The 18,534-nt window shown below is 39.5% G+C and overlaps 1 non-coding gene across 1 annotated transcript; it reads right to left on the minus strand.

The window, feature by feature from the left end:
* Positions 1-941: 941 nt before the first annotated feature.
* LOC141624183 (small nucleolar RNA R71) lies at positions 942-1,048 on the minus strand. The gene has a single exon (XR_012533994.1). It is a non-coding gene; the product is annotated as a small nucleolar RNA R71 (small nucleolar RNA).
* Between the last annotated feature and the right edge of the window lie 17,486 nt (positions 1,049-18,534).

Here is an 18,534-nt window from a genome sequence, read left to right on the forward strand (position 1 = left end):
TTTCATTGTTATTCTAGTTTAGTAACCTTCTACATCAACCCAATTTGTGACACCCCTTAGACACCACTAGTTACAATAGAAATCTCATTTCAACTCCCGTCCCTTGGGATCCGACCTTTACTTGCCTCTTTACTAATTGTAGAGTTGCTTGTTAAGCTTTAAATTGTGTTTTGATTCGACCGTGACCAACGACCACATCTATCTATTTGTGAATACTAAACGGGATGCGATCAAAAATGGCGCCGTTGCCGGGGACGGTGTTCGTTTGATTTAGATTTCCTTTTTGTTATTAGTTGTGTCTTTCTTCGCCTTGAGGAAGTAAAAATCCTAAAGGTTTGTTCTAATTGTTTTTGAGTTGTTTGATATTTTGCATGTCTAGAAGGTCACAAAGTGATTTGTTACCTTTTGACCGTGAAATCGAAAGAACCTTGACGAATAATAGGAGACTTGTTAGGAGGAATTTGAGAGGTGTTGGTGAAGTTGTTCAACCCACTAGTGAGTTTGTCAATCCTTTCGCAATAGAAGGAGAAGAAAACCCATTACACAATACCCTACAAAATCCACCTACAATGCCAAAATTCTCGTCACACTCTGTACCCACCGAGAAGAATCTACCAAATGGTACTCCTACACCGCAACATCTCACCGGTAATTTTATTGCCAAGTCCGCCTTCATCCAACTAGTTGAGAGGAGCCAATTCGGGGGAATGCCTAGTGAGGACCCTCATTCTCATATGGAAACCTTTTGCGATTATTGTGATGCTATCTCTCAAACGGGCGTGACTCAAGACCAAATTAGATGGGTCTTATTTCCTTTTTCCTTAATCGGAACCGCAAAGCAATGGTTGAAGGGCCTTGATAAGGCCACCCTTGGAATAGATTCTTGGAAGAAGTTGGCTCTAGCTTTCTACAAAAAATTCTACCCACCGGAAAAGACCAACATGCTAAGAGCTCAAATTACGGGTTTTAAGCAAAGGGATGAAGAGTCTTTGTATGAAGCTTGGGAGCGGTTCAAAGGTATTTGTCGCTCATGTCCTCACCATGGACTTAGCGAATGGTTTTTGGTGCAACAATTTTGGAATGGTTTATATGAAGATTCTAGGAACATTCTCAATATGGGATCAAATGGAATGTTCACCGAAGTTGATGACAATCAAACATGGAACAAGATTGAGGAAATGGCGGTCCATAATTCACAATATAGTAGACCTCGCAAGGCTACTAGAGGAGGAAAGCATGAAGTGGACTCCGTTACTCAATTGGGTGCTCAACTTAGTGCTCACATTGACACAATCAACTTGAAGTTTGAACAAGCTATGGCTAGACTTGACGAAAACTCAAAATCATCGAAGCATCATGTCAATGCCATGACGGCATCCTCATCAATCCCAAGTGGGATATGTGAGAATTGTGGAACTTTGGGTCATGACCCAAGTGAGTGTAGGGGAACAACCGAACAAGTTAATGCTTTCCAAGCTTACAAAAGTGGTACCCCTTATTCAAATTTTTACAATGAAAACACCAAGTTCCATCCAAATCTCTCATACAAAAGCCAAAATGTTCAAAACCCTCAAACAACATACACTCCACCACCCATGAGAAACCAAAATCAAAGACCCTTTTAAAATCAAAACCAAGGTTACCAAAATCAAAATCCATACAATCACCAAAATGACCAAGGCTTTGATGTCCAAAAAGCGGTCCTCCAAATGCAAAAGAATCAACAAGAATTTTTCACCCAAATGCAAAAAGATAGCCAAGCAAAAGAAACCACCATCAACAACATTCTAGCTCACACCAAGATGTTGGAAACACAATTGACTCAACTAGCATCTTCAAGCTCACAAAGACAAAAGGGGCAATTACCACCTCAAAGTAATCCCCCTAGACATGAAACGGTTAGTGCCATTCACTTGAGAAGTGGTACAAGGTATGAAGCACCGAAGAGGCAAGTTGAGGATGAAGTTGTGGAAGCTAGTGAAAAGGAAGAAATTGTGCAAAACTCCAAAGATGGAGAATCATCAAAAGAAGAAAGTTCGAAGAAAAATGAAGACAAGGCCAAAGAGAAGGAGCCCATTGTGATTAGACTTCCTTTTCCAAGTCGTCAAGCCAAGCCCAAATTTGATGATCAACTTGGAAAGTTCATGGAAATTGTGAAAAATTTAGAAGTCTCAATTCCTTTCACGGAATTAATCAACCACGTTCCGGCCTATGCAAAGTACATGAAAGATATCCTCACAAAGAAGAAGTCGATCCGGAAACTTGAGACTATCGCCTTCACTAAGATGAGTAGTGCAATACTTCAAGGGAGTTCACCTCCAAAGTTAAAGGATCCGGGAAGCTTCTCAATACCATGTACCATTGGCGACACGACGATCAACAAAGCCTTATGTGACCTAGGGGCTAGTGTGAGTGTCATGCCGTACTCGGTAAGTAAAAGGTTGGGAATGGGAGAGCTTAAATGCACCAACATCACACTTCAAATGGCCGATAGATCGACGAAGACACCATTAGGGATATGGGAAGATGTCCCCGTGCGAATTGGGAAGTTTTTCATCCCGGTAGACTTTGTCATTGTTGATATGGAGGAAGATTCCAACATTCCAATCATCCTAGGAAGACCTTTCCTACACACCGCCGGTGCGGTGATTGATGTGAAACATGGAGAGCTCACTCTAGAAGTGGGAGATGAAAGCATAACTTTTAATCTTGACAAGACCATGAGAGCTCCTCGTTTGCATGAGCCATGTTTCATGATTGATCACTATAGCCGAAAAGATGAAAGGAAGAAATCGGAACTCCAATGGAGGAAGAAAATTGAAGATGCTCCATTCAAAGAGCAAGTGAATTGTGACAAGGAGAGCTTGCAAAGCTCATCAAAATCAACCAAGGAAGAAGAGGATGGCCTCATTGGCCAAGAGAAGAAATTGGGAGAGTTGTCTCCATCTAAGCAAGAGATTTTCAATGATCAACTCAATGAAGTTTGTGGTCTTTGGGACGACGAGTTTGAAGGGATTTTTAATCCCTACATTGGGCATGCCATCGATCATGATCAACAACAAGGGGCACGGTCTATTGAGGACCTCTACCATAATAATGAACAAGCTTTTGATTACTTTTTCAAGGTGTTGAGCAACATCAACAACACCTTGAACATGCCCTCATGACATCTCATCAAGAATGAGAGTTTGGTGGAGTCCTCCCTAAACCACCACTTGTAAATATTTCTAACTCCCTAACTTACATTTCAATTCTTGTATTGCATTTTTGTCATTTTTGGATTTTTATTTACTTTGATCAAAATAATTGTCATGTAAGAGAGAAGTGAGGGAGGGACTAACGACTTCAATTGATGTGTAGTGCTTTACCTTAGTGTGGGGATGGGAATTGCCTAGGCTATCCATGCCTTAGTAATGCCCCCACAACGAAGAACACAAGAAATGAAGAGGAATGGAAGAATGGTAAAGGGAAATGCATTGTGCACGAATGGAATGAATCCGGTACAAAGGACTAGAATCCGAGCGGATTCCCAAAAATCCGCCCGTCTTATGCAATCCGAGCGTCTTACACAAAAGACGCCCGTCCTGAACTGAGCTGAAATTTGAAATTTTCCCACTGTTAAAGAATCCGAGCGGATTCCAAAAAATCCGCCCGTCCTGAAGAATCCGGCAGTCTTGTAAAAAAGACGCCCGTCTTTGCAGCTGAGGAAAACAAGCAAAAATCTCTGGACTGAAATCCGTCCGTCTTTGATGAAATCCGCCCGTCTCGTGTTCAGACAATCCGAGCGGATTGTACCAAATCCGCCCGTCTTTAGGCGAGATTTCGCAAAGATTGAAGAAGCAGAATCCGCCCGGATTGTACCTAATCCGCACGGATTGCCCCTGCAGTTTCGAAAATTTCGGCCCCTTTATAACCCCTCCCACCTTCATTCATTCACTCATTCATTCATAAACACTACCCACAACATCAAAACCCTCATCCTCTCCATCATAAAAACAAAAACCCTCAACAACATTCAACAAAAACAAATCAAATCATCTTTCCCACAACAATTTAATCACTCCTTCTTCAACAAAAATCAAAACCAAGAACAAAATCTTCAACCTTTGAGTCGATTTTTGTTTTCATAAAGGCAAAGCCTTTCACCTTCAAATCGATTTGGGCATCCTAAATATTGAAGATTTTTCATTCTTTTCTTGGTTAAGCTCATCAATGGCAAGGGCTAAGGGTGCAACAAAGGCAACCAAGGCACCAAAGGCTAAGGCACTCTCACAAAGGCAAAAGGCTCTTCAAACAAAGAAAGCTTTGGCTATGGTGGTGGCAACACCAAACTTGGAAGTGCAACAACAACAACAACCTTCTATGGGACCATCAACATCCTCTACTTCGGTAATTAATCAACTTTTGCATTATCCGGAGGTAACTTTTATTTCCGATACCCATAGAAATACCTTTGTCAAGTTTGCTATGAAGTCATTACAATCCACCAAATTCATATGTAAAGATGCCTTGGAAAAATTGGGTGTTCTTGAACAAACAAAAGCCTTTTTCAAAGCCATGGGGTTGGAGAAATTGTTTGAAACAAAGGAATTGACATACCCCTCCCTTGTCTTGGAATTTTTAAGTTCTTTGAAAGTCACCAAAGTTGAGAATAGGGAAAATATCGAGTTTCGTCTAGCTAATGTTAGTAGACGCATTACCTTTAAGGAATTGGGTGAAATTTTGGGTCTTAGTGACGAAGAAAGTTATTTCAAGAGTTATGGAAAGTATGACCCCGAACCTCTTTGGGAGGCAATCTCCGGGAAGAAATTTGAGGATTTTCATGCTTGTCGTGCTCTTTTGGTCCATCATCCGGGCATAAGAGTATGGCACAAGGTCGTGGGAAATACCATAATTGCTAGGAAAGACACCAATCATTTCACAAGACTCGATTTTATTCTCCTTGAATCGGCTTTGAATATCGGAAGAATTCACACCAAGCCTTACAATTCTTTGAGGCTATTGGTTGATAGATGGCTTAATGTTGATAATGGGAAGAAGGGCACGACCTTTATTGTCAATGGCGGGCTAGTCACGGTTCTAGCTAAGCACTTTGATCCTAATTTCAATAAGGATAAGAAGTACAAAGCAAAGGAAGGTGGCCATCTTATTGATATGCACATTATGATTAACAAGTTCAAGTGGGTTGCCCATAACCCCCTTGACACTAAATATGGATGGCTAACTAGTGAAGCTAGATCGTTCACCTTGCCCTCGAAGATTTGTCGCCTAAGTGTCCACCAGACCAATTATCTACTTCCCCTTTCCGAAGAAGCCGAGTATATCATTCAACAACAAAAGGGTGATCTTGAAACCCCCTCCTCTTCCATTATCATACCACCTTACCCCTTTGAGTATGAAGAGTTCAAGCCGGAAGGAATTGAAATTGGGAAAGACTATGTGACTCTTCTTATGCAAGCAATGCACAAGCAAGCCCATGAAGATCGGAAAAATGCGTATTTGGCTCAATATCCACCCCTCCTACATCTAGCTAGGCAAAGACTCCTTGATCCATCTTGTCCTTTGCCTAGTTGGGCGGATAGAGAAGTCTTATTTCCGGGTGCATCTAGGGACGTGGTGGGAGATAATGAGGTTGTTGGAAATGATGAGCAAGTCGATGATAATATTGAGGGAGAAGCAATGGAAGGAGAAAGAGATGGTGAAGATGATGATGAGGAAGAAGATGAGGAAGAAAGTGACAAGGAAAGTGGCAATGTGACCACTTCTCATGAGGGAAGTGGTGATGATGATAGCATGATGGAAGACTAGCAAGCCTTGGAGACTCCTACACTCCCATGGTTTGTCTATATCTCTTTGTATTTTATTTCATTTTGATCATTGTTGGTTTAGTCCTAGCAACATCAAAGGACTCACACCTCGGTACCATTGAGGTGTCTTTATTGTTCCCATTTGTAAAATCCAAAATGACAAAACTAGTCTCATGCATAGCATAGTGTGTGCATGAACTATACCCATCCTTGGACATTAACAATAGTGTCTCACTCGGTTTGGGGAAGTTAATGCATACACAACGGGAGGTAATCTAAATTATCCTCTCCGTCATAACAAAAAACCATGCATCATGTAGTGTAGCTTAGTATAGAATTGTATTTAGTATAGAAATCATGCATCATCTTTGCATAATTTCCATCATTTTGGCCATTGAGGACAATGCCCATATTAGTGTGGGGATGGGAATTCTAACATTTAACTCTTATTCAAAAACCCATAAAAATTGAAAAATTTCAAAAATCATAAAAATTGAAAAAATTGAAAACCCAAAAACAAGTTCATTTCCTTTGTATATATTGTCTTGTATATATTGTGTTTGTTTTATCCTTGTTCACATTGATTGACTACGCCACATCCGAGACATGAGGATATTGAAGACCGCATGGTATGATCTTTCCAATCTCCTTTTTCCTCTTTATGTTAATGACTATGTGGCTTTATTTTGATTGATGCGGTATAACAATGTGAAATTAGGATTGCATTTAGTTTATTTGGCATAGTAGTTGGTAGAATCACTTCCATTAGGATGTTTATATGTTAGTTGCATCATGGCATGTAGTTGCATGTTAGAAAAATTTTGCGAAACCGTCTACTTGGGAAGCTTGACAAGTGTATATAGGCCCTAGTAGATGCTTTTGTTCTTAAGACTTTGCTTGTTAGAATGCTTGTAAAACACCCTAGGATGTGTCATGCTAGTATCCTTTGACCCATGGTTTAAGGCCGAGTCAAGAGTACCTTGTGGTGTGATAACTCCTTGGCTACCGTTTATTCCAAGGTGACCCTTGAAACCATGCATCCATCTATCCATCATCCATGTTCTACCATATTTTTGTCAACAAAAGGGAATGGGCACAAAAAGAAATCAATTTGAGTTCAATGAAATGAAAAGTGAAAGAAAGTTTGCAAAAATGCATCAAAAGAAAAGAGGAGCAAAAATAGACTCCTAAGCTTCAAATACAAGGCACCCTCGTTACTAATTGGGGTGACTTTGAAAATGTTCAAAAAGAAATGCAAAAAGTTGTCAAGTATTGAAATGCCAAAAATCAAAAAGAAATGGCAAGAAAGTGTTCTCAAATGTCAAATGCCACAAGAAATTGGGGGGAAAACAAAAACAAAAGCAAACTCCCAAAAGTGAAACTCAAACATCTATTGATCCCTTTATCCATCATATCCATTTTTGTGCATGGTAGAGAGGGGACGACCCTTCTTCTTGTCTAGGCAAGAGGGGGAATTCCGCGATCCTCCAGTGTTTCTAACACCATAGGGAGTCTACTCTTGACAAAAGCATTTAACGATTGAGGACAAAGGTACCCTAGCTTGACACAACTTGGAGGTGATTTATTAGTATCCTTCTAGGCTTAGTAGTTTGAATAAATTGCATCTATGAAGGATTGTGTACCCTTGAATTGCTTCCCTTGTAGGTAATTTCCGCCGCTTAGATGAGGAAAGTGGCTATTCTTTTGTAGATGCATCCATTATTTGATTTTGTGTGCTTAATGTTTGGATGTGTCGCCATTTTGGCAAGACCCACCTTGCCTTGCAAGAAGGCATCCTACCTCATGGTTGTCTTGTTGTGAGTTGAAGGGGCGGAGTGAGACCCGCTAATTGTCTCATATCGGCTATATTATTAGGATAGGTTAGTATTGGTCCTAGTCTTTGTCACCTCTTTACTCGGGACGAGCAAAGGTTCGGTTTGGGGATATTTGATGTGACCATAATTGGCGCATATTTAGCCCCCGAATTACCCTTGTTTCCATGCTTTTTAGTGCTTATTTGGGTCATTTCTTATCTTTAGTTCTTTGTTTTGCATATTCTTTGAGATTTTGATCCCTTGGTAGGAAAGGAGTAAGAATCTTGCATTTTCATGGCAAAACAAGACTAAATTGATCAAATTCAATGACCAAGCATCAAGGAGAGACAAGATTAGAAGGCCTTTGTACATATCATAGTAGAAGAGCAATGTTGAGAAAGGATCCTTGAGTCCCCAAGGAAATCCCCAAGGAATTTATGAAGAAAAGGGAAGAAAAAGAAGAAGTATCACGCGATCGACAATCCGAGCGGATTGTCGCAATCCGCCCGTCCCACCTAGCCACAATCCGAGCCCCAGCTGAATCCGCTCGGATTCCCCTCAAGCAATCCGCCCGGATTCCCCAGAATCCGCTCGGATTCCTTCGACCAAATCCGGCCGTCCCGACCCTAATCCGCCCGGATTCCTTCACAGCGCGGGTTGTCTTCTTCAAGCTACGAAAAGAGAAGCCCTTCTCTCCAAAAATACCGGCTTCTCCTTGCTCTACTTAAAAAGTGTAATTACTAGTTTAGCCCTTAGTTAACCCTAATGCATCCTCCCTAATTTTCACTATAAATACCCAATTAGTCTAATTAGAGGAGCATGTTCTTCTTATCAATAATTAGTGTAGTTAATATCAATCAAATCTCTCTTCAATATTGTAATCAAGTATTAATCAAGTTTTAATCCAAGTTTTAGTTCTTTAATCTCTCTTTTGTTCATCCTTTATTTTGGGTAATTGAAGATTATTTGGGTTATTATTGGGAGATTGACAACCTCTCAATCTAGCATTCAAGTACTTCTATTATTCTTGCTTTATTATTGGAATCATTAGTAGGTATAATCTCTTAATCCCTTTTTAATTATTGTTAATTACTTTCATTTATTCATCATGTTTCATATTGTTAGTATGATTGACAACCTTGCTAGCATGATCAACATGATAATGAGTGAGTAGTCTCTTAGCTAGGGTTAATGGGTGATTAGGGGAAACCAACATGGGAATGATTCATGCTTAAATTAATATGCTTTCATATCTTATTTGCTTGCTTTTTTTGATCTCAACTCATGCACATGTTATATTTGATGAAATGCTAAGCCTATGAATCCTTGCATTTACTATCATCTCCTATCTTTTCAATGAGACTTGTAAGACATAACCCAACTCGAGTCTCATTAGACCATGCATGTTGTTGAGTAGGGAAGATTAAGTCGACTTGTAGGTGTTGTACAATCTAATCGATTCGGCTCCGGGACCCAAACTTTCCTAGGATTGTAAGATATAACCCAACTCAATCCATCACAACAATAATTGCTTGCTTATAATTTGAGAACATGTTTGTATGATCATATCCCATGATTCCCCTATGATCCCATGACACCCTAGTGCCTTTAATCAATTGTTTACACCCCTTTAATTCATCTTGCTTGTTTATTTTCATTGTTATTCTAGTTTAGTAACCTTCTACATCAACCCAATTTGTGACACCCCTTAGACACCACTAGTTACAATAGAAATCTCATTTCAACTCCCGTCCCTTGGGATCCGACCTTTACTTGCCTCTTTACTAATTGTAGAGTTGCTTGTTAAGCTATAAATTGTGTTTTGATTCGACCGTGACCAACGACCACATCTATCTATTTGTGAATACTAAACGGGATGCGATCAAGGGCTAAGCTACTTCTTACAGCACCATATCCGGAAAGACTAGTGCCGACGAAGGAACAGGTATCTTTCAATAAATTTGAAAAAGTTATTCGTAGCTTGAATGTACAAGTGCCTTTCCTTGAGTTAGTTAATCAAGTGCCTGCCTATACTAAATTCATGAAACAACTCTTGTCTAAGAAAAAGTCACTTGAAAATGTGCATACTGTCGTATTCACCAAAGAGTCATGCTCTTATTTGTCTCACACTGCACCCCATAAGCTAGAGGACCCGGGTAGCTTTTCTGTTCCTTGCAATATAGGTACCTTCTTTATTGAGAAGGCATTATGTGACTTAGGAGCTAGTATAAGTGTAATGCCCCTGAGTCTTGCTAGGAAGCTCAAATTGACTAGGTTCGCAGTGACATATATGACAGTACAGATGGCTGACCGATCTGCGGTCCAGCCGATAGGAGTCTTAGAGGACATTCCTGTCCAAATAGGGAAGTTTTTCTTCCCCGTTGACTTCGTTGTACTTGACATGCCTGAGGATGCCCATATTCCCATTATTTTGGGTAGGCCATTTCTGCACACTGCTGGTGCAGTCATAGATGTTGGTCTAGGGACCTTGACCTACAAAGTAGGCAAGCATTCTATTGTCTTTGCCCAGCCGGCTAAGAAAAAGGACCCCATGTGGCCTGTAACTTGTAATACGGTTTCTGACAAGAAATCGTACTTTGTGCTTCCTGATATGCCTATCTCTATTCCTGTTGTAACCCCTCCGCCCCACATTGGGAGCAAATTGGAGGAAGATTTGTCTATTTCGATATTGCAGAGCCTGGTTTGGGAAGGAAAAGCTGCAAGTCACTCTAGCTGCGAAGAAGCCAATCATTTCACGAGGAGGTCTTGGTTGCCTTAGCTATGCCACCGATGAGGAAGTTGATGACGAGCCAGTCAAAGTAACGGAGTCCGACTTGGACTTCGATGAGCAAGAAGAGACCATTGACTGGGGAGATGATGAAAGTGTTGATCCGTTGAGCCATACGGACGTGGAAGCTAAGAAGGGTGCAGCTGATAAGATAAGCACCGTTGAGGCTACCTCTAGTAGCCAGAAGCCGACGAAGTGGGCCATTCCGTGGCCGTTCTTGATCAACTACTAGTTGATCACATGTTTTCAAAACATTTTTATTTGTTTTTGTTAGACACTTTTTCTTGCTTTTGTGTGCGCGAAACTTCGCATTTTATTTTGCTTGCTTAGGATTTTATACGCTTTAGACTTTATTTTGGATTTTGCGCAATTTTGGGCGCGTATTATTGTGCACTTGCAGGTTTTTAGACCTCTTTAGCTCAAGTAATTGAGCAAACACGAAGAAATAAGAAGTTACAGCAGTATCTTCAGTCGATCGACTGGCCTGAATAGTCGATCGACTGGTCTGCAGTTTCTAGGAGCTACTATTCCTTTCACCTCGGTCGATCGACTGAGTGATGTGGTCGATCGACCGACCTGCACTGCTGTACCTATTTACGACCTCTCTCTTACTATGTTTGGTCGATTTGCGGAATTGAGGGAGTTTTCTACTCCACTTTATCTTCCGTCATTTTATTTATTTCTTCTATTTTTCTCAATTATGCACATAATACCGCTTCATCATTGCTTTCTCGATTTTATGCGTGGTATTTTTTGTCTTTTCAGGTACTTATTAGTAGCACTGCTGGCTACTGAAACCTCCTAGCTTACGCTGGTTTGGGGAGGTTTCTTTTGCTGCGCTCAAAGTCTTGTGAGTTCCCAAGTTCCACTTCATGTCATTTTTACTTATTTTCTCACAAATTCCCATTTCTCTTTTCTTCATTACATGATTTTGCACAATGGGGACATTGTGTGATTTGGTTTGGGGAAGGGTTTTGCGTCGCATATCATTTGTTTGCATTCACGTTTACATTCTGTTTTGCATTTGTTTATTTCATTTTATATTTGTACACAAAAAAATACAAAATCAAAAAAAAAAATTGAAAAAATTGAAAAAATTCAAATAAAATGCACGTTTATTTTAGCATATAGGTCGAGTCGGAACGGTAGTATTTCAAGGATGACACTGCATTCGCATCTGTTTTTTGCCTAAGCCTTGCTAGATTGACATGTTATTAGTAGAATCTTATAAGTGCATATCTACGAGTTTTCGTTAAATTTCTTGCTGAACTTGAGACTTGACTTAGAAAATTGGCAAACTACATCATATTTCTGAGATTTAGAGCCTATAACCGGTGACATCTATGACCAGTTTATCTAGGATGTGAGTAGTACTCCTTATGAGACATGTCAAATCAATTTGCATAAATATGAACTTAATCTGCTTAATACCTGTATGCATTCGGTTTGTGGTTAATTGACACATGTGGTAGAGGTTTCTTTTTTTCGTTTTGCCCATAAGCTCCACACTGCCAAAAATAGCCTTTTTGTCCCATTACTACATCCTACATTTAGCCTGTCCTTTGTCAAGCTAGTAGTCCGTGTTCTTGGGATTGTCACTTCGTTTTTGGTAGCCTTTTGCTCGATTGAGATGTTATTGGGAGAATGGAAAGAAAGGAAAGAAAGAAAAAAAATAGAAAAAAAAAAGAATAGAAAAAATGATTCGAAAAAGAGAAAAAGAGGTTCTGTACTGTTGAAGCGGTCGATCGACTTGCATCATAGGTCGATCGACTGAGGTTCGAGAGAAAGAAAAGAAATCAATTTTGCATAATTCAAGCTTTATCTTATGGCGATTTTTGCTCCCATGTATTATTCATATCTTATGGGGAGTTAGTTGATTACTTTTATATCGGAGACTGTGAGTTTTGTGATTGCTATAGCACCGTTTCATTTGTTTTTGAGCAAGAAGTTGGATGTTGCCATATGGTTCCGTTTTGGTACTAGCTTTATCACCTGTACCTCCACATTTCCATAAAATGTTTCGCCTCTTCTTACCCATACCTCACATATCCCATATATACCTCGGCATGTGTCATGGTCATTTGTTGGTTGGAATGCATATGTACGGTTGTAGAGATTGATTTCATATTAGATTGCAGGCATGTTCTTATAGGTCGTAGTTAGGTGAGTGTCACTACAAATGAATTCTTTCTATCTTTACATTATTCACCTGTGCTTATTTGAGTGATATGAGCGACCCGTGAGAGTCCAATTTGATAAGTCTCTTTGGTTGACGGTTCAGTAGTTTTTAACGACCTTATAACTCGTTTGCATGATTCGCATTACTAATTGATTGTTAGTTATTGCATTAAATTGGTTTAAGCTTTACATGTTGTAATTCGCTCTGAGATTGAACTCGTTCTATTAGGTCATTAGATCGAGTCTAGTTCTTGCTTGGGGACAAGCAAGGGTTTGGTTTGGGGAAGTTTGATGCGTGTCTTTCATATGATGTTTTACATCCCATTTTACACGCATTTCAGAGCTCATTCATGTAGTTCATGCTACATTTCTCCCTATTTCCGCCTACTTCCGTATTTTTGTACATTATTGCAGAAATGTGAAGAATCCAGCGGAAATCGAGCTAAATCCGTCCCCGAGTATCCTGCATTGCATTTTGACGTGAAGTATTCGCTTAAGGAACGAGCTTGGTGCGCAATTCAAGGCCCAAAAGACAAATCCACGAGATTATGAAAGTCAAGTAGCAGCTAAAGTAGTCGATCGACCCCTACCTTCAGTCGATCGACCAACTATCGGGTTCCAGAAGCTACTGTACACTGTTAGTCAGTCGATCGACCACCATGCTCAGTCGATCGACCACATCTCTGCTTCAGACGAGAATTAAAAGATCGAGGAACTTGAAGCCCATTATGTTTAGGTTTTAGGAATTATGTTACGTATACTTTCTATATAACGTAACCTAGTTCGACAGATACAGGGATCCAGTTTTTATTCAGAAATTTACATAAAGTTTTACATATAGTTCTTTAGAAATAATTAGGGTTAGAGATTACTTTCGGTATTGAATACAATTTGCTTTGTCATTCGGCTTTGTTCTTTTCCTTCGCAATTCACACGGTACTCTCTGGTTTTATTTTATTTTCATTCATAGTTGTCGAATTGCTAGATCAGTCCCCAAGCCGAATTGCCATCTTTTGTTAATTTTTTATTTTACCGTTTTAAGCATGAATTCCGTAGCTTTAATCCTTAATATTATTGTTGCCTTTAATTTCAGTATGAGTAGCTAATTTATTCGTGCTAGGATGTAGGGGAATTGTAGTGTAGGCGGCAATATAATGAACACGGACTGAATCGCGTGTCAGTCGATCGGCCGCCATACTTGGTCGATCGACTTACCACGTGAGGTTTTATTTTCGTTTTAATTGTTTTAATTCTTTATTCGACGAATCGAGTGCACATGACTAGTTGAATGTTTAGGATATGACTGACCCATTAGATCGAGAGATAGGGACAGTTGTTAGATCACCATTTAAAATGACTAAACTATGCTGAGATCGAAAGATAGGTAAAGTTTAGACCGTTAGTCACTTTTCAGGACGAAAGTTAGTATTAGTGATATTAGGGACTTATAGCGAGATCGAAAGATGCTATTTGTTAAGAGTGGACCGAGAGGACCTCTTTATTTCCCGCCTCATGTGTTTGATTTAGACCTGTTTAGTATGCTGCCGCCGAAACTATAACGAACCGACCATCCTAGTACCTCTTTTTATACTTGATTTCATATATTTCATTAGCTTACATTTCTTTTACTACTATTAGCTGTAGACCAAATCCAATCAACCCCCCACTTTATTGTTACCTTAGACCGAATTTAAACAACTAGAAATTACGTCTGCCTCTCTGTGGTTCGACCCGACTGCCACTAGCTATAGTTGTAGTTGGAGATTATAAATTTATTTTTGACACCTCACGACGGGTATCAGTAACCACTTAATAAAATTAATATTATTAATACTAGAACAATATTAATTTAAATAAAATTGACCCAAAAATCTTTATTTGTTCTCTTAATTTCGGTTAAGAGAAGGAGAAGAAGGAAGAAGTTTTTATCTCTTTAAAACTCAATATTTTTAGATGGTGAATGAATGAATATTATACTCACATTTGATGTAGTGTATAAGCTAAAATAAAAGAGAAAACCCTTGGTCTCTTTTACTAGAAAAACCGGGTAGGGTGGGTGGAAGGGGCCAATGCATGAGCAAGGTGTTCTTCACAAGAGGCACTAGGTTTGCATGGCTAGGTTTAGGAAAAATGATTATGTTTTCCACTTAATTAATCAACATAATATTTTCCTAATATCACCCCATTATTTCGGTCCATTTTAAGATAAAATGGATTCCCTTTTATCTTTGTCAATTTGTCAATTTGTCTCATGTCACATGTCATGTAAAATTGTTATGCATTTTTAACATAATAAAAATCAACGCATTAATAAAAATACGTCATATACAAAATCGACTTAGTAATTCATAATTACTTGTACCAAAATAATTTACCAATTATAAATCACAACATCTTGTATTTATAATAAATTATTCATTCAAATGCAATTGGTTCCTTAAACAATAATTTCATCTAAGCAATAAAACAATTCGATCACTTAGACCGTATCTTATTTAATCAAATTATAATGAGATACGTAAATATTACTTCCAAAATCGTCCGTCAATTTTAAGTAATTTAATTAACCCGTATCGTCATACGATCAATTAAATCATAAATTAAGAGTTTTACCCTTTAGGTATGACCTAAGGGGATCAACTGATCACCATCGTCGCACGACAGTAATGTCAAACTCTAGTCAGCCAATCATTACCGATATGTGTGGACCAGTTGACAGTAAAATATTACTTCCCAATTGTATCCTTTAAAATGAGACTTAAACATGTGATCATCATGATCGACAGTCGTGATCGCATTATTGTCGGAGGACACATATTCCAACAATCTCCCACTTGTCCTCGACAAGTGTGCGTCACCAATTCTCTTGTCCTATTACTATCTCCCACTCAATGCAAGGTGTCTTTCAGGTCGTACTTGCAAGTGATCATATCGAGAGTGGTTTCCTCGATCTGGAGAATAATTGATTGACGGGATTTATCTACCATAGATATCTTCCGAGCGTGGCCACGCATTTCCAGTTCATTACTCTTCGAGTGGCCCTGAGATATTGTTATAACCCTGACTAGGGGTGGACAATTCCCATCGCACATATTCCCTTCGACTAGCCACAACCATCATAACCCAAAATATGCCCATTTGACCCCATTTACGAAGGTCGTAGTAACACAAATCAAAGTTAATCTGAAACTGTGCCATCTTAGGCGCAGTCTTTAGTCAAAAGAATTGACTCATTAGAATACTATAGTAGCTCTCGCCACGACCAGGCTATATAAATTTGCCATAACTCTATAAGCGGTCATAAGGCCCGACAAAGGTGTTCCTAACAGTCTGCCTATGTGATCGACTAGTAATTCTCATATGACTTCATGGCACTTGAACTTGCCATCAATCGCATCACACTCTAGTCACTTCGAGACGTCACCTCATACAAGTAACTATGGGCGAATACAATGCTAATCCGTGTTCACTTTAACGGGGTTCAATTCTCTCTACAACCCGTTTGGATATAACAATGTATAAAGAAAAGATAAAAGACAAATTCGATTATGAACATGAACAATAACAACACTTTTATTTCATTTCAAAATCTAACATAAACTTGGTACACGTTTAAGTCCCATGGACGCAACATGTCCATCATGCTTGGCCTGCGATAAAGGCTTGGTGAGGGGATTAGCTATGTTGTCATCCGTCCCAACCTTACAAATCGCAATTTCCTTTCTTTCAATGAAATCTCTAATTACATGATATTTTCTAAGTACATGTCTAGATCTATTACTAGACTTTGGCTCTTTAGCTTGGAAGATTGTCCCACTATTATCACAATAGAGAGTGATGGGATCATTGGCGGTAGGTACTACTCTTAGACCTTCCATGAATTGCTTGATCCACACAGCTTCCTTGGCAGCTTCTGATGCTGCAATGTACTCAGCCTCCGTTGTTGAATCCGCAGTCACAGCTTCCTTGAAGCTTCTCTAGCTAACGGCACCACCATTGAGCATGAAAACGACACCAGCTTGTGATTTCATGTCATCTCTATCCGTTTGAAAACTCGAGTCCATGTATCCATTAACACGTAGCTCGGTGTCTCCCCCAAACACTAAGATAGAATCCTTAGTTCTTCTCAAGTACTTAAGGATGTTCTTGACGGCTATCCAGTGAATCTCACCTGGATTTCCTTGATATCTACTCGTCATGCTCAAGGCATACGAGACATCAGGACGTGTGCATATCATGGCGTACATGATTGATCCAACAACGGAAGCATAAGGGATCATCTTCATGCGTTCAACATCATGGGGTTCGGAGGGAGATTGAGACTTGCTCAATATGGTCCCAGTTACCATAGGTACTAATCCCCTTTTAGATTTGTCCATGCTGAAGCGTCGAAGAATCTTATCAACATAAGACTCTTGACTTAGTGCCAATATCCTCTTAGATCTATCTCTATGGATCCGGATACCTAATATGCGTTGTGCTTCTCCTAAATCCTTCATTTGGAAGTGGTTACCTAACCACTTCTTAACAGAAGACAACATCGGAATATCATTTCCAATGAGTAGTATGTCATCGACATACAAGATTAGGAACACAACATTGCTCCCACTAAATTTCATGTATAAACATGGTTCCTCAACACTTAGAGTGAAACCATTCTCTTTTATAACATGATTGAATCAATGATTCCAACTTCTATATGCTTGCTTAAGACCATAAATGGATCTCTTAAGCTTGCACACTTTGTTAGGATTCTTAGAATCAACAAAACCTTCGGGTTGTATCATGTACACCTCCTCTTCTAAATGCCCATTTAGAAAAGCGGTTTTGACATCCATTTGCCATATTTCATAATCATGAAATGCGGCAATCGCTAACAAAATCCGTATGGATCTTAGCATGGCTACAGGGGCGAAGGTCTCATCATAATGGAGACCTTGGACTTGGGTAAATCCTTTTGCCACTAGCCTAGGTTTGTAGACATCATCATGTCCTTCTATGCCATTCTTGACTTTGAAAATCCATTTGCATTGAAGAGGTCTTGCCCCTTGAGGCAAATCTACCAAGTTCCAAACTTGGTTTTCATGCATAGAATCCATTTCGGACTTCATGGCTTCAAGCCATAAGGAGGAATTAGGACTAGAGATTGCGGCCTTGTAGGTGGCGGGCTCGTCACTTTCCAAAAGCAACACATCGAGTGTTCCATCTTCTTCGATAAGTCCCACATATTGATCGGGATGGCGAATAACTCGGCCCGTTCTTCTAAAAGGAGGAGGGACAACCACGCTAGACGACGAAGGAACATCTTCTTGCGTCTCTATCTCGGTTTGTGGCTCTTGAACTTCATCAAGTTCAAAATTTCTCCCACTCTGTCTCCTAGAAATAAAATCACTTTCTAGGAAGACAGCATCTCAAGACACAAACACTTTGTTTTCTTGAGGCTTATAGAAGTAATAGCCTCGTGAGGCCATGGGATAGCCTACAAAAATGCATTTTTCGGATCGTGGTGCCAACTTATTGTAATTTTTAATTTTGACAAAAGCATCACAACCCCAAATTTTCATATGGGATAGAACTGGAACCTTTCCTCTCCATATCTCATATGGAGTCTTTTCAGTTGTTTTGGTTGGACTTACGTTCAAAGATTTTATTGCGGTTTGAATCGCAAATCCCCAAAACGAGTTCCGTAACTCGGTTTGACTCATCATGGATCGAACCATATCAAGTAGGGTTCGATTTCTCCTTTCGGAAACACCATTGAGTTGTGGTGTACCGGGTGGAGTAAGTTGTGATATAATACCACAACCTTTCAAGTGTGAATCGAATTTAAGGCTAAGATATTCTCCACCACGATCGGATCGTAGTGCCTTAATTCTTTTGTTCAATTGGTTATCTACTTCGTTTTGAAATTCCTTGAATTTCTCAAAAGCTTCACTTTTATGCTTTA

This window comes from Silene latifolia, chromosome X (assembly GCF_048544455.1).
Source record: "Silene latifolia isolate original U9 population chromosome X, ASM4854445v1, whole genome shotgun sequence".
NCBI classification, from domain to species: Eukaryota; Viridiplantae; Streptophyta; class Magnoliopsida; order Caryophyllales; family Caryophyllaceae; genus Silene; species Silene latifolia.